This window comes from Condylostylus longicornis, unplaced genomic scaffold (assembly GCF_029603195.1).
Source record: "Condylostylus longicornis isolate FDR11 unplaced genomic scaffold, ASM2960319v2 ptg000042l, whole genome shotgun sequence".
Classification (NCBI taxonomy): domain Eukaryota; kingdom Metazoa; phylum Arthropoda; class Insecta; order Diptera; family Dolichopodidae; genus Condylostylus; species Condylostylus longicornis.
The window spans coordinates 521253-536132 of NW_026578011.1; the positions used below are offsets into that span (position 1 = coordinate 521253).

The following is a 14880-nucleotide window of genomic DNA, read 5'->3' on the forward strand; positions in this document are numbered from 1 at the left end:
CAAGGAAAAATTTTGGTTTTTAACTGGAATTGATTTTCTTCTTTCAGCTCTTGAAAATTGAAAAATTTTCAAATGATTTAATGTTTAATATGTTATATGGTTTAGATTCTAAAGAAAAATTTTATTTTATTTTTAGAACAATTTTTAGTAGTTTAATAAGGAAATAATTTACAGTCAAAGAAAATTTCTAAATAAAATAATTAACTTTTAATTAACGAAAAATTACTAAAGAATTTTCTGTTTAATTTACGGTAATTTTTAATTTTTTCATCTTGGAGTCTATAATTTAGAGGTTAATTGAATCTTACGTAGAAATAATTTTATTATTAAGATGTTGCTATGTATCACAGCAGCTATGAGGATCGGAAAAGAGCGGCAGATATTTATACGTATCAGAGGGTGAGATGGGCTATTGGCACCTTTCAGCCTTTTAAGGCTCCAGGATTGGATAGGATATCATCAGCACTTCTGCAGCGCGGCCTGGATGAGGTATTGCCCTTCTTAATAAGAATATTCAGGAGCAGCTTGGCTCTTGGGAAGGAAGGACATGGTGTCCAAGTCATTCAGGCCAATTTGCCTCACGTCTTTCTTACTGAAAATGATGGAGAAGGTTACTGATCAATCATATCAGGGCCAATGTGTTGGTGCGGAGGCTGCTAAGCGACAATCAGCATGCATATCAGGCGGGTAAATCGACGGAGACCGCACTACATCGACTAACAAGCACCGTAAATAGGGCGTTAGAACAAAACGAGGTGGTGCGTTTCTGGGCATTAAGGGGGCCATCGATAACACCTCGTACGAGAGCCTTCGGGAGCAGGGGCGTGGATACCACGACATCGCTCTGGATGTCCAGGATGCACGCTACAAGGGTTGCAGAAACTGTAGTCGGGCGGGGCATGGTGAACATTTTCACAAGCACACCTCTTCTTGGGCCAGAGCCCTTCTGCGGAATTGGACCACATACTATTAGAGGAGAATGGAGGAAGGAAATGGAGAGGCGGCGTTCGGAGCGCTGTAGATGTCTTCCAAGACTTCGACAGGCTAAGTAGCATCTGGGAAATTATGACCAGGAAAATAATGGGACTTGGCAGGAATCAGGTGGGAATTCTCACCGGGGTCTTGACGGGGTATTGTCGCCTTACGGCTCCCAAGTAACAATTTTCAAAAACTCTCATACCACACTCCAATACTCTCATAATTTTTTTTTCTTTTTTTGTTTTTATGCAACTCTCATAATGTTCTTATAGTAATACTTAGCACTTAGAGTGTTAAAAATTCTGCTACTCTCATAGGAAAACTACGGCCATTTTAATATTGTCATTCTTAATTATCTAAATTTTAACCCTAATGAGACTGAGAATTCTTTTTTTTGGAAAGAAGTCCGAAAAATATTTATTGTACAGAAATTAATAAATTTTAAGTTAATGCAATATAAAATTTTATAATAGTTTTTATTGAATATAATAAAGCTTTAGTTGGAATTTATGCACAAACAAAAGAAAAGTATTTAGTATATTTATCTTTTGTTTTATTTTTTGTTTAACAATTCTTAAATTTTAAAATTTATGTAAAAAAAAAAGAAATAAGATATCATTGGGTTAAAAAATATGAATAAAAATTTTTTAAATTTTAATTATTTTTAGTTGTCGTTGCTTTTTTTCGAAGTATAATATCAACTTTTATCAATAAAATTTTAATGCCAGCTACTTTTTGATTAATAATCATGGCAAAAAAAATATTTTAATTTTCCATATTTATAATTTTATGATATTAAGTTTTTGAATACAAATATTTATTGATTACATATCATATACGTAAATATATGTATAGGTTGTATCAGTTTTGTTAAAAAAATAATTATTAAAAGCGGAATAGATATATTTTTTATAAAGTTCGAAGTAAGACCGATATATTTATTCTACAATGTATTGCTTTCTCTTTCTAGTAACACTATTATAAATGGCTTGTGAGAGTTTTTGTATACCAAAACTAGTATGAGAGTTATATGCTTTAAAAACTCTTTTAATGGGAGCTTAACTCTCATTACAAGAATTAATAACTCTAGTAATTGCGCTCTTTTGCTCTAATAAAGACCTCATTAGGGTCTTTTAGTGTTCTACAAGACTGAAATTATAAGAGTAATATTGTTGAAGAATTCTTAATATAGCTCTACAAGAGTGTTATGAGATAAAAATTGTTATTTGGGCTCACTTTAGAAGGGTGGGCCTGGGAAGTGAAGATGAATGGAGGTTTTGCGGAGAGGATAAGGAGTTCTCGGTGCACCTTCTAAAGGAATTCGGGGCCCTCATCTGCATGAGAAGGGAGGTACTGGGGAACTATGTGCTGACGCCGGCGGAGCTTCGTTTTGCCGGCCCTTCAAAGTTACTCGAATTCATCAGGTGGGTGGGTCTCGAGGGGGTGTTGCAGGGCTTCGTCCCGCATCTAGTTGGGGGCACAATGGATCTATATTTTCTGGTCGCGGTGCACTGTTACCCTTTCTTTGCAATTTATAATCTACAATCAGTGCATCAACATTAGATTTTAATATGAAGATGCAATAATCAGGGCGAAATTAATAAGATGAGCAAGATTAGGTAAGAATTACTATAATCACAACTATCATCAACATAATTTCGTATTTACAGAGATATTTTTTGCGATATCAATAAAAATTAATAATTTGTGTACAAAATAAACAAATACGTTCTTTTAAATAAACTCAAATTCAAAATTTTCAGAATTTTTCTGTTTTTGCTGTTATCATTAATATTTATTGTTTGTGTGCAAAGGAGATTCAATTCTCTTTTTCATTCAAACAAAGACGTTTAAGAAAAGAAAAAAACAAAAGAAAAATGAGAAAATAAATTTTGTGATTTTTATTATGATGACCGTCATCAAAAACCTCTTCACTAACCAGAAAGAAAACCTTCACATATACCAAGAGAAAATTTTTAAATAAGATAATAAAAAAAAAAATAAAGGAAAGAAACAATATGAAATTCGTAAAAAAAATAAATTGTTTTTATTTTTTAGGTTCTTTCTTTTTTATATTGGTGTTGTTCTTAGAATAAGGAATGAACGAGTTTTGGGTGTCCCCGAATGTCTATTATCACGTCATTCCGTTCTCACATATGCACACGTACGTTTTATGTTATATACTAAAAACAAAATTATTTATTTCTGTTTTTAATGAAATACATAGTTTTTATCAATAACAAAGGGTTAACCAACAAGAAAAACATTATGATTTGGAGTTTATATCTTAAAATAACGAAAAACAAATTCTTGAGAAAGCCACCTTCTGCGTTCGGCCACATTTGCTTCGGCGTTATCAAAATCCCAAAGTTCTCCGAGAATGAAAACAGAAGAGGAACAGAATCAATTGTTAACACCGCGTGTCTCCAGTCGGCAAGAACGAAAGCATGTTAGTCAAATGCCCCTTAGGACGCGGTCCCCAACGATACTTCGAATCTCACAGCCACCTCTAAATCTATTATATCTAATGATGGCACAATTTTGCCATTTTTTGAATTTTGCTTAACGACCTGAAGTTTACAGTAAAACACATGTATACAAACTATGTAAAAACAAAAAAGTCGTTAAAATTTACAGTTACCTCAAATCCGTTTTTATAAATTTTTTGTACTGTTTTTTTTCTATACCTCAGGTTGTACGATTCTGAAATTTTAGCAGCTTTTAGCCACTAATAAATACCTCATTTTGTTAGAAGAATTTTTTTCCACATCCTCTTAAGTTATCTCGTCTTAAAATTTATAAAACTTGAGTTTTTGGACCGAAATTGCACGCTTTTCCATATTATAAAATATAATAATTTTTCTTAACTCGTGCAATTAACCTTTAAATCCTAGCATTATGTTTAATATTTTTATGTAGGCTATTTTCATATTAGACTGTGTTTTTATTTGTAAAATACCGAAATCGAAACGATTTTCTCGCTACAATAACCGTCTTAATTCTAATAGCAAATTTATAAATTATGATAGTACATTACGACAATTTGGAATCAAAAATATTCAAATATTACTAAAGGACCTAGAAGAAAATACCAACTTCCTCTGCTGCTCCGTAAGAAAAAAACAAAATAACCAACATATATTCATTTAACATTCTTGATGATTCATCACTCATGATGATTCATTGTGATTATCAAGATAACGATGATGGAAGTGATTAAAAAAAAATTTTGATTACTTCTTTTATTTTTAGTTTTTAAACAATAAATTTGATAGAACGGGTTGAAAGCAAAAAAAAAGAGAAACAACGAAAATTTTGTACATTGTTTTTATTTTGTTACCTTTTTATTTTTGTTTTTTTGGTTTCTGGTGTTATTTACGTTTTCTCTAATTTATTTACGAGATTTCCCAGACAATCAGTTTTTTCTCGGTTTCTTTTAGTTTTCTGTTCCCATATTATAAAGAAATTCTTATTTTGTATCTATCATCTATTTTATGATCAAAAATGTCCTGAATTTCAATTTAATTAATCAGGAAAAAATTTAATTGTTTGTACATATGATGAATGTTTATATGGGCGTATTCCAACAAGTGAAGATTAAAATTTTAATTATAAACTTCAACTTATAATATTATTTATTTTGGTTTATTTTGTGTTTTCGATGTTTCTACATGGTGAATTTCAATAACAATGACTGACTTTCTATGTGAATTTTGTTTAACAGACTTAATATAATTAAACAATAATTACAGTAGTCACGCGTTTATATGAACATCGCTTTATGTGAACATCGGGATTATATGAACAGCGATTTTTTAACATTAACAACTCTATTATATGAACACTTAAAAAATTCACACTCTTTTATATGAACATTTTTTTTTTCTCTATTTAAAATCGTAATCACATAAATACAAATAAAAATTTACGGTACCAAAAATATGAAGAATATGAAATTGATACCCAGATAGCATGCAAATCTTTCAGAGCCATGTGTATTTTGCTTTATGCTTTGGTAAAATCGCCGAATTTTTGCTATCAGGGAAACTGCATGTTGATTCTTGAACGGTTTTTTTGTGTACATACATGATCTTAAAAATACATAAACATTTCAATTCTTGGTTTTGTTTTAAGCAATACGTATTGTTGTAGGTCAGTATTATTTTCGCTATGGTTCGTAAAATACGCAAAGTTTTAAGGCTTAATGACAAACAGTGTATAATAGAAAAATTAAAAAAAAGTGCAACTGTAACTAATTTAGCAAATGAATATAATGTGGCAAAATCGACTATATGTAACATTAATAAAAATAAAATTGGAATTATGAATTATTGAGATTAAACATAACACATTCAATTAGCGTAAAAATAATGTCTTTTATTTACCCCCACTTATATGAAAACTTCGTTTATATGAATTGGCTTTGCTTTAATTAGTTCATATAAACGCGTGGCTACTGTAATTGTAATATAAATATCTAAGAACTCAAATGAATAGCATATTATTTGAATTTCTTTAATGAAAACAGTTTTTTTAGAGATTTTTATAAATGTAGATCAATAAATCCTTAAATAATGCAACTAGTTTATTTTTATAACAATGCGTAAATACAGTTTGACAAAGTATATTCGTGCGTACATTACGCCCTTTAACCGTATAAAAATAAGTTAAAAAAATATAAAATATTAAAAATTATTACTCAAATTTATCAGTTTTTAGCACATTTCCAATTACAAAATTAAAAAAAGGTGTGCTTATTTGTTTCACTCTGTTTGCCCGTCTGCCGTGCTTAAAAAACATATGCATGTAATATTGTTACAAATACTGAGAAACTTACTTCTCTAGAAAATTTTAGCACAAAATCCTAAAAATACAATTTTTTGACAATTTATTGCGTCCCGAATTCGCAAAAGCAGAAAAAAAAGCTTATTTCTTCTACCATGAAACATTGTAGGCAAAAATTGCAACCATGAAATGACTGTTAAAACTAACTGTCATTTCAAACCCTTTTTCATATTTTTTGAAACAATAGGACTAACGATAAATATCATTGAATTCAAAGACTATGCTAATGCTTCTAATTTTTTTTCTCTCATTCTAAAAGTAAACAATAACTATAAAATATTTCAATACATTAATGAGAATTAGTTTAATAATTAATAAAAACAAAAACATTTCTAGTTATTCAACACAAATGTGCTTCTTTTCAAAACATTGGTTTAATTCTAATTTACTTATACAGATTTAAAAAAACATCATCATACTTTGTTTTATATACACACTAAATATAACATTCAATGTTTCGATATTCGCTTTTTACCGTTGATATAAAAACAAATTTTAAAATGTAATATTTTATGTTCAACCAAAAAAAACACATCTTTACATAATGGTTGTCCTTGAAGTGAAATGACGAAAAACAGTATATTAAGCTCATCTCCATGCAAATATACATATATACATACTACATATATACATATACATATACAAACATATATACATACATATGAACATAGGTAACAAAATACATTATCGTTAAATTTTATTTTTATTTATAAAAATATATTTTTCAATAACTATAAAAAGTTGAAAAACATTGAGAGTATGTTGTATAACAGACAGAAACAGGAAAATAAAAAAGAAATATGTGGTTCAATAGCACTAAAACTTAAGTATTGGTGTGGCATTATTTTCGAGAAAGTAATACCATACCAATACTTAAAGTATAACTAGATAACTACTTCGATAATTAATGTTAGGTAAGGTTGTCGCGGCTCCCCGAAGCGTACACATAAGCCGAATCTCTCCCTTTCCGCTCCTCAAAAATCAGTTCGAGCTCCTCAATATCCTCCCTTCTGGACGTAAATCCAACTTTGGCCACAAATTCCTTTTCGCGTTACACGTTGCTCCATTAGCCCATCTAAGGTTGATACGCTCCACTGTCGCGTTGCGCAGCAGGCATTTTTCCACGCCTCGCAAGCTCCCTCGCCCTGCAGTTTTTGCGACCTCACTGTGTCCGGGGACCCAGACCAAGTTTGTTTCAAACTGTTCCGCCATCTCGTTAAGAAACGACCTGCAGTCCCGGACCATTCTAGACGTGGAGGCTTCAGATTCTAGTGCCCTTATCGCGGCCTGGCTGTCAGTGAAAATACTGACGCCACCAGCCGATACGACATTGCAACCAAGCCAGCGCAGAGCCTCCCCAATTGCGACCAGCTCGGCCTAAAATACACTACAGTGATCCGGCAGAGGGAAGAAGAGCCCAACATGTAATTGCTCAAAATAAACTCCCCCACCTTCCCTGCCATCAAGTTTGGATCCGTCCGCGTAAAAATAGACCGATCCACCGTCAACAACTCCCTTGTTCAGTCAGGCTTCCCTAAGCGGAATGGAGGTTCCAAAGTTAGCACCGGGAGATATAATCAATTGCCCCCACCGCATGTCCACAGTCCACAAGAACGGCAGCATGGTACCGCTAGGGGCACACGACCACTGAAATGCGGCTCGTAAGCGCACCGCAGATCCCGCAGCCATCTGCCAACCCAGTACATCTAATGGCGGCAAATGGAAGAGAATTTCGAGAGCCCCACCAATGCACACTATTGCCATATTTTGAATTTTGCTTATCACTCTGAAGTTCCCGACTGTGTTGAGCGCTGGCCTCCACACCAGAACGCCGTACATTAGGATCGACCTCACCACTGCGGTGTATAGCCAATAAACCATGCTTGGTTTTAGGCCCCACCTCTTCCCGCCGGCCTTTTTACAAGAGTAAAGCGCAATAAAAGCCTTCGTTACTCTCTCCATAACGTTAAACCTCCAGTTCAACTTCGAATCAAGAATTAGACCCAGGAATCTAGCCTCCCTGATAAAAGATAAGCGGATTCCGTTGAGTGTTGGCGAAGCTATTGTTGGTATCTTGCATCTCCACATGAAAATAACCAGTTAGCTCTTTTGTGGGTTGATAGTCAGCCCACAGCCGCCAGCCCAGCCAGAAATGAAGCCCAGGTCCTTTGCACCAGCCCCCTTAGGGCATGAAGGTGCTTTCCAGGCACCGCGACCACCAAGTCATCAGCGTAAGCTATCACCTTATAGAATGAATTAGGGATGAAGGCCACCTTAGCAACACTCCACGTTCTTGGAATGTACGTTAAGTTTATATATCGTAGATGATCTTAAGCCAAGGAAGGATGATTTCCTCAGCGTATTGTACTTCTGCTGGGACTATGTCGTCAGGGCCTGCCGACTTAATTGGATCAGCCGAGCATGGCCCAGAGTATTCCCCTCTCAGTGACCACTGCTCCTGCGCAGCATTCTCCAAAACGACTAGTCGGAGCACGCTCTCCCCAATTATCAGAAAAATGCGTATCCAAGAGCAGCTCCAGAGACCCCGTAGCGAAATTGGTCCAGGAGCCGCCATCAGCCATAAAGTAGCTTGGCACGGCTGGGTCACTTGCCAAAATCCGTCCAAGCCCGGAAACCTCCGCAGTTTCTCCAATCTTGCCGCGAAACTTCTACATTTTTCTACATTTTTTCTACATTGAGTTCTGCATTTTTGACGAAGGGCGTTTAACCCTTCGGCCATACTGTGCAGGCCATACTGTCGAGGTCAGCAGGCGTCCTAGAACATGAAGGGACTCCGGGTCCAAGGACATCGCTTAGCTAGTCTCGGAACTCTGGCAATCAGTCCGCCTGGGGTTCCTGAAAGTCAAAGGAGAATTCTGTCGAGCAACGAATGCAAAATCTATATAGTGATGGTTTCAAAAAAACCAAAATGAAATTTATAATTTCATCGAATTGATTATTCAAAATCCATGAAAGTTTATGATTTGTCACTTTGAAATATTAATAAATCTTTACATCTGTAATAAGGAAAAGAAAAGAAAATGATTAATTAACTAAATTACCAGGTAACGAAAAAATAATTGACGTCCTGTCAATGATACTAGTGACAACCTAATAGCAAATGAATAGGTTCAGCTGCAAAAGCGGAAAAATATTTTGATACAATGTATGCAACCAGCGAAGAAATATATGACAGCAACCCAACAAGACAAATCTTAGGAATATCTGCAGAATCTCCTAGCGTGAGTGAAATAAAAGCAGGAGTAAAGAATTTGAAATAAAACAAGGTCGCAACATAGCAGTGGGAGTATTTCAAACAAAAAAGGGACTTATCATTATGCTACCAAGGGTAACTTGATTAACTGCGATAATTGGAGAGTTATTAACCCTACTAAACATGTCCTATTAAGCAACACATATTCAGAATCCCTTGAGTGAAAAGTAGAACGCAAAATACGTGAAGAACAGGCTGGATTCTGTCTGCATTGGGGCTGCTTTAATCAAGTAAATACACTTTGTTTCGACCGATTTATTGAATAGAAAACGTTGCTATATATGCTGTTAATCGATTACAGAAAGGCTTTCGAAACGATCAACCGCAATGCAATACGGAAGACAATAAGATAAAAGGAACCCCCGAAAAAATAATAAATGAGATACAGAACAAATTAGAAGCTCTCGAAAAACGTGTAGATCTCGAAATAAATATCTACAAAACCACAGCGCAGCGAGTCTGGAAATCAGTGGCTCGTTAGCAGTTTCTTCTATTTGTAATATCACCTGAAGGCGAGCCTAAAAAGAATCGAAAAACAGATTCAAGAAAGCAAGAGCAGCATTACTAAGCTGCAACGGATACGGAAGAACAGAAACAGATGTCTAGATCAACCAAACTCAAATTATTCTGGTCATGTATAAAATCGGTTTCCTTACAGCAGAAGCTGCAAGTTTTCATCAATAAATAATACGTTTAATATTCTGGCCGAAAATTATAAGTGATGTCGAACTCTTTTTTAGCAGATCCGAAGGAGGAATTTGAGGTGAACTGTATACTCTAAGAAACCATCAGAAAGAGTTTAGAGTGGAATCCACAATGTTCAAGAAGATACGTACACGCTATAGCCAAGAATACAACAAGATTAGTTATATATAGTAATAGGTCATGGTAATAATGCACACCAAATATCTCTTACGAAAAAAATCATTTTATATAATCATTCCCATCATACTTATTTATACAAATTTTCACAATTCGATTTTGCACCAAATTTTTTTTCCAGGTTATTGTTGGCAATTGCCAAATAAAGCAAAAATTCATTATCTATGAATATTTTGACGAAAATGGTAAAGTAGTATACAAATCCGTTTTTTTCTATATTAAAGAAAAGGTGGAAATCGGAGGTGATCTAATAAATATAAAAATTGAAGAACGGAAAGCAAAATTTTATTTTTCAATCACAAAAAATGACAACCGAAAAAACAAGTTAGCTTTTATATTTACCCCTTTCTTTTTAAATATACGATTATAAGAGATCTTTGTAAATTTTATGTAATATATCCTAAGATATTCTATCGTCATAATGCAACCATTTCATAAATATAAAAAAGACTGATATAATACGTGAATAAATCTATGAATTTTGTTAACTAGTTAGTTGTAAAATTGTTTTTGTTTTTGTATATTTACAAATGTATGTATTGATAATTTATATAATATTGTAAAAGCAAAATGTACATAATTCATAAATTGTTTTACTATGCCTTAAAGTAAATTTTTGATATTTGCATCATTTAAAACAATTTTCTTCATTTCTTCCACTAATTATGATATTTATCAAATCATCATTTCATACCGTTTTTTTTTTTATAAAATTGTAAACAACATGTTTTCATTTTATAGTAGAGAGCTCCCAAAATATGCTGTAACGCGTAACACAATAATTGAATCTGTTGTTGCATTTGAATCTATCTTTATTTCAGTTTAAGGTGTTGTATTATTTAAAATTATTAATTTATATATTCTACGTTGTGCAAAATTCCATTTTCCCTCATTTCTGGCAACATTATTACCAGTACATCAAGTAACGTATAAATAACAAAATGTTAATAAGAAAGTTTTAAAAAAAAATTTGAAAATATTCAAAAATTGATATAGACGCTTTCTCATACATTTACTTATACATGTAGTAGTATATCAAAATATTTACGGATACTTTTTGAAAAGGGAAACGATAAGGAACAAAAATATGAATTAGTTTCCGAAAAATATTTAATTTTGATTTTTTTATTTGTTTTTGTTTTCGTTTTTTTTTCAGCATTCATAAACATTGTCTTTTTTTGTTTGTTTTCTCATATTTTTACTTTTTTTAAAGAAAATTTATTTTATTAAATTTATAAATTATATTGATTTGATCTTAGGAAAAAAAAAACAAATTCTAATTTCGAAAATTGAATTTTGTAACACATACACACTATACATTTTTATATTTACATTTAAATTGTAAATAAACCTGCATGTATACAAAACCGACAAAATTTAAAATATTATAATCTATAAAAAATAACAAATTTATACTAAAAGTTCTGAAAATTTATAATTTTTTCTTTCAAATGGTTTTGCATGAGTTTTGTGTTATGTGGCGCCTGGTAAACATAAAAGTGAATATTAAAAAATATTGGAATTTCAACATATCTCACTTATATATATATCTAACATGAGCTACACATCATACGTATCAAAGAATGAGACAACCATCGGTCTCTCCAGCGAAAAGTTACGGACCCTTCAGGTTCGAAGGAGCTGATAAAAACAATGACTAGTGCCTAGGTTACGGACCCTTCAGGGGAACCAAAAGGGCGAAAGGTCATTGCTGCTCCAAGAATCAGGTAGCTGCGTTGGTAAAGGTGGAGTTTCGTGGGGTCTGAACGGAGTTTGTCGTATGTTCATCAACAAGCAGTTGATGGAACTAATGTGAAAGGAGGAAACTCCAATTGAAAATAGGATGTGACGCCAATGTCTACCACATCATCTGGGGTAGCGGAAATATTAATAACAGAGGTGAATGCCTCCTTGAATTCGTATACATCAATAAATTATCGATTATAAATGAGGGAACAGGCCAACGTTCATAGGTCCAATTAGCGAAGAATTTAATTTGAGTCAGTAATAAGGCTGATGGATGGCTTGTCTCAAATGAAATTTACGTCCGACCATACGCAGATTAGATTTGATATCCTAGTCTCTGGGAGCTTGGCAGAAGAAACAGATCGGATGCTTCAATCTACAGATTGGATCAATTCGAAACGCTCCTCATGGAGGGGTTTGTTTCCGTGTCCAATTCTGCTAGGATGCTATTAGACATTTAACTGGATAGCGAAGCTCTGGCGAATAAAAACTAAATTAAGATGAAGATTTTACCAATTTATTTTTAGAACTTTCTCAAAATTATTATATCAATATATACCAAGTGTAATTAAAATTTTAGAATATTAGAATAACTTTTTAAGACATTACTATTCAAGATCTTAACACAGTATACTCGTAGATTATATAAAAATAAAATGCAAACTTTATAATTAATATGACTCTAGTTTTAGGATGTGAAAATATTATAATAAAAAATTAACTTTAACTACTTACCAATGAAAATAAAATATATTTGCTGTTTCCTTGTTTTTTTTTGTTTTGTCTCGCCAAAACTATATATATGCAATGCTTAAAATTCCATATGAAAAGTTTCTACTGTATAGTTAACAATATACATATGATTTTCTTTCTTTCTCGCTTAGATGTCTAAACGGATCTTTGTATACTTGAATTAATATGTACGTGTGTAAAAGTCGAGTTATCTGAAAACCACAAAAAAATTTAAATGAGAAAATTTCCAATAACTCTTAATAAATTTTATTAAAAATTAGGATACTTTTCCACTAACAAATAAAACACAATGCTAGGTTAATCTCTGTTTTAAGTTGTTTAAAAAATACTTTTCATTTTTACTATTTTTAAATTTTCCTTTACCACCTACCATAGTTTTCCGTTTTTCATTTACTTATTTATTTGTTTATAATAAAAAACTGTGACAATTTTCGAATAATAAACTGTAGACACTGTTCAATGAAAAATATAATAGTATAAAATGCAAATATTATAAATTGAATATGAATGTATTTAAAAACATGTATTTTTAAACAAACATTAAATACATGTGTACGTAATTATTCATGCGTCTAATAGTATGCGATATAAATTGGTTTCCCAACATGGGATTAATTCACCATACATGTAAAGTTTAAAACTGCTCTACGTACTATGTGCTGTAATAAAAAGCATATAAAAGTAAAACAAAGAAAAGAATACAAACATTTTCTATAATTCAAAATAAAATATTAAAAAAAATTGAAAATCCTTGAAAGAGGATAATTACATTTTATGCTGAGACAATATTTATTAAATGTTTAATAATTTCTAAATAATTGTAGATTACACTATTGCTATAGAATAAAATGAATGCATTAATAATGTATATACTTCGAATTTTGTCCCATTTAGTACTATTTATTCTAAATTTATAATATGCGAATATTATAAATGTAATCTACAGTTAAACACACCAAATTCAATGTTTATTTGCACTCATTCATTCCAGGTTCGCGTTTGAGCCAAACAATTTGGAATAAATTTGTGCAAATAAACACAAATTTTTGTTTTTGGTCAATATGTATTCATAAAATTGTCGGGAAGTAATTCTCCGCTTTTCATATGTCTAGAGTTGTAATGAATCAAATTAATTTTTAAAAATTTTAATGAAACCGTGATGAGTATTAGTTATACAGTAACCCGCCCCTACGCCGCCTCCTCTCCCCTTTTATAAATTTCTTTAGTTCAAAATTTATAATATTGAACATATATGTACATACGTTAGTTGTTGAGTGGTTGAATAAGTCTTAAGAACACAAATAAAAAAAACTTTCTTTATATGCTTCTAAAGTTTTCCATTTCTGTTTTATTAGTAATCGATCGATTTTTTGTAAAGAAAATTTTAAATATATTTGATTGAAAATTAATAAAAATTTTCTATGTAAATGCAAACTTTCATTATTTAATTTTTTTTGTATTCACAGTGCATTATGTACTCGTATACCTACTTTGAAATAGCAATAATATTTAATGTTTTAACATTTTTATTTTTAGAAATGATATTTCTAGAAAATAGATATTTTTAAAGATAAATTTACTTTTATAATTCCTGCTAAACAAAAGTGCATCTTAACTTTTGTAATAACAGAATGAAGAAAGTATATTTACTTGCTTATTTTTAATATGGACGCTTTAAAGTATGTAATATGATAATATTTTAAATTACAAATATTTGTAATTTTAAGAAATTTTCCATATTTACATAGCTATTACAAAAATTATGAAAATAAAAATTTTTTAAATGTGCATGAATTTACAAAATAAATCTTTAATAATTTTCAATAAGAAATGGAAAATATGTTTATGTGTTTTACGTATGCAATAAAATTTTAAAGTCATGTGAAGATATCGTGAAATCGTCTTGTGAAGATATCATTTTTCTATTCTATTAAATTATACTTTCAACATCTAACATCTTTCAATGAGTTTGTATTTCATTTCTACTGCATATAGGACTTTTTGTTATTATGTTAACTTTTATATCCGAAAGGTATTACAAATTTAATCACAAGAAATGTAATTACAAGGTTTGTCATATTCCGATTTTCGGCGTTAAATCTTATAACGAAAGATTATTGATTATGTACGTTTGTCATTATCTACATAAGTTTAGTTAGTTTAGCCCCAATGCTGCCACTAATTCCAGTTTCCTCATCTATACTAATCTGCAAAAGCCCCTAAGGGCGGAAGCACCGACCAGTCCACTGCCGCATTGTCAGTGGCCGCCCTCGATCTGGCCAGGTCGTCGGCCATCTCGTTTCCTTCGACACCACTATGTCCCGGAACCCAGCACAAGGTCACTCTACATGACCCGCATAAGGCCCTTAAGGCCGCCCTACATCGTCGCTCTAATCTAAATT

The 14880-nt window shown here is 32.0% G+C and overlaps 1 protein-coding gene across 1 annotated transcript in view; it reads right to left on the reverse strand.

Moving 5' to 3' along the window:
• The window catches only part of LOC129609965 (amyloid beta precursor protein binding family B member 2-like), a 285959-nt gene that overhangs the window by 225172 nt on the left and 45907 nt on the right, over positions 1-14880 (reverse strand). Inside the window, exon 2 of the mRNA XM_055522249.1 lies at positions 12461-12669. The gene's annotated coding sequence lies outside the window, so the exon portion shown is untranslated. The remainder of the gene's footprint in view (positions 1-12460; positions 12670-14880) is intronic.